The sequence below is a fragment of the Lynx canadensis genome, chromosome X (assembly GCF_007474595.2).
Source record: "Lynx canadensis isolate LIC74 chromosome X, mLynCan4.pri.v2, whole genome shotgun sequence".
Taxonomy (NCBI): domain Eukaryota; kingdom Metazoa; phylum Chordata; class Mammalia; order Carnivora; family Felidae; genus Lynx; species Lynx canadensis.
The window spans coordinates 72,598,577-72,602,018 of NC_044321.2; positions in this window are offsets into that span (position 1 = coordinate 72,598,577).

Consider the following 3,442-nt stretch of genomic DNA (forward strand, 5'->3'; position numbering starts at 1 on the left):
CTTCTTGTGACATGAATGCTCCTATCCTACACCAACTTCTCCCTTTATTTTCTAGATTGCAACCACTTTAACTTATATATACAACATAGCTCCTACAGTTGTCTCTTCCCTCTCCAGATTCATGTTTTTTTCCCCATCATTATTTAATTATTTCCATCAACATACATAGAGGCTATAATTTCTCACATCATTAAAAAAAACACAAATTCATGGGGCACCTGAGTGGCTCAGTTAGTTAAGCCTCTGAATCTTGATTTTGGTTCAGGTCATGACCTCACAGTTTGTGAGACTGGCTGGGCCCTGTGTTGTGTTGGGCCCTGTGTTGACAGCATGGAGCTTGTTTGGGATTCTCTCTCTCCCTCTCTCTCTGCCCCTCCTCCACTCATGATTTTCTTTTTCTCTTTCTCAAAATAACTAAATAAACTTAAAATAAAACACACCCTTGATCTCACGTCTCCTATTAGCTAGATGCCACTACATCTCTCTGCTTCCCTTGCAGCAAAACTTACAGAAAGAGTTGTCTGTAGGTACTGCCTTTTACTTGACTTGATTCCAATCAAGTTTTTCTGCCTACCATTTCTCTTGAACCTACCACTGTCTTGGCCACTAATGACCTCCATGTTGCCTAATTTAAGAGTCATTTATTGGTCTTCATTTTATTTAGCCTTTCACTATTTTACCAGGGTGAGACCTCTTTTCTTGAAATGCTTGTTTCCTTTGGCCTCACAAGCACTTTTAATTACCTTCCTGCCTTACTGGATGGTCATTTTTTTTTCATCTTTCTGACCCATAGATACTATTCTAGGGTTGAGACATTAAACCTTCTCTCTTCTTTGTCTACATTCACCTCTTAAGTTATTTCATCTGGCATATGTCTTTAAAAATCTATATGCTAATGACACATACATTTTTATCTTCAGCTTTACCTCTCCTCTGAAATTCAGACTTTAATTCAATTATTCATTTAATATTTCTACTTGAGATGTATAATAGGCATCTCAAACTTGACATACCCAAATGAATTATTGAGTTTTCCCCTCTAAAATTATGCTCTTAGTCTCTTCCTCTTTTCAGTAAATGGTAATCCTGTTCTACCATTGCTTAGGCTAAAACTTTGCAGATTTCTGGAACTCCTTTTTTCTTCAAATCCCTCTATGGTATGGCTGTCATCTCACTACTTTTCTGGCATAATTTGCCTTCCTGTAATGCACCAAGAATGTTCATGTCTTAAAGCTTTTACATTGTATCCCCATATCCCTCAAGATGATTTTTCCTTTCACTCTATTCTGGTCTCTTCATACTTCAGTGATACATTTCCTGGCCTTTCTATGTAAAATAGCATTGTTTTCCTTTTAGTTTTCATAACAACCTGATACATTATATATTTACTTATTTTCTGTCTTTCTTTAATAAAGTGTAAGTTCCATGAGAGCACATATATCACAAGTTTTATTCACTGCTATTACCAATATTTGGCATATGGTAGATACTCAGTAAATATCTATGAAATGAATGAATGAGTGACTGAAAATAAGAAACAGAAAAATATGATTATACCTGGAATATAATGAGCAAAAGAAGGAAGCATCATTAAAGAGGATAAAAAGACAGGAAGGAGCCAGACTTATATAGGTCCTTTTTAGACCACTCTGTTGTCTTTGGACTTTTTCTAAATATGATATTAACTATTAATAGTTTCAGGAACTTTGGAAAGAATGAGTGATTGTGTGTGTGTGTGTGTGTGTGCATGTGTGTGTGTGTGTGTGTGTATTGGAAAGTTTGCAAAGAAAATAAAATGTAAAGATATCGCCAGGGGCCCACAGGGACAACCTGGTGGGCCATAAATGCATGCTTGCAAACTAAGAGAGATAAAATAGGTGGTGTAGGCACAGATGGGAGAGATCCCCTTCTGCGGAGAGACAATGGGAAGAGAAAGAGAGGCTGTGAAAGTGTAGTATTGTATCTGGGAAGGAGAAAAACCATGGACCTAGATGGAGAAAAATCCAATCTCTACCTGCAGGGCTTTCTCTGTACAGAGGCAGGCTGCCCTGTTTGCACATCTGGGGAGGAGGAGAGCGAGCCCTGGGCTTGGTAACTTGTTCAGAGGAGCAGTCCACAGTGGAAGAAAGCAACCCCCTCCCTGGCGTGTTGTGGGAAGAAGGTATATAACCTTTCAAAGGACAAAGACTGCCTGCACCTGCCAGCCAGAGAACATATATCAGCGATGCAGAGAGGCACTTCCCTGGAAACGTGGCACATGGAACAGGACCCTTTAAGACATCCGGGTTTAAATCCAAGCTGAGCACCAGAGAGGAAAGAGAGTTGGTGGAGTGGGACAAACAGCCTCTTTCAAGCCCACAGCACTATGAGGACAGCCTGAACAGAGTGGTTTTGGACACCTGGTCCAGGGAGGAGAGACTGGGGTGTCTCCATTTTTCTCCCCATCACCAGCAAGGTGGGGCTTCAGGGAACAGACAGCAGGTCCACAGTGGAGGTGAGACCCACCTACACTGAACCTCACCCCTCTGTGCCTGGTAACTTCATATCTACTGGAGCAGAATTGACGCTGACAAACCAGACAGCCTCTCCTCCACACCAGCGCTGCCATCGGTTCCAAGGCACCCAGAGGTTTTTGCATTTTCTGATTTAATTCCTGGACAATTCTTATTTTATATATTATAATACACAATATATATTATTATATATTATGTGTTATATTATAATATGATAAAATATATATTATATATTATATTATAATATGATAAAATATATATTATATATTATGTATTATAATATGATAAAATATATATTATTATATATTATGTATTATAATATAATATAATAAAATATATATTATTATATATTATGTAGTATATATATAATATATATATATTAGTCTGGTTATTCTGGTTGTTGGTTTGTTTAAGCAGACATATTTATTCTATTCTCTTTATATCTGTTGTATATCCTCTTCTTTACTTTCCTCTCTCTCTCTCTGGACTAAGCTGTACAGTTTCTCTGCCTGCTCAATTTTCTTTTCTTTTCTTTTTCCCCACCCCTGTCATTTCTCTTTTTGTATGGGATAAGGCGTCTTTCATCAACACTGCCCCCACCCCATTGTTTTATTTTTGTTGTTGCTGGTGTTTTTTTGTTTGTTTGTTTCTTTGTTTTGTTTTGTTTTATGTGTGTGTGTTTTGTTTTGTTTTTGTTTGTTTTTATTTTTTTCCAGGGATACTTGAATGAACAAATTAAAGCACAACTGGTGGAGGGCCCAAAACACCATTACTAGTAGGGAGATAAAACAACAGAGTGACAACAGAGAGCAAATAACATACTCCAAAACACACCTGAAGGGCCTCACCCTGGACAGTGTATGACCACTCTTTAATATAGTAGTGCTCGCAGGTGCAGGACACATAACACCTTTTAAAACACATAATGG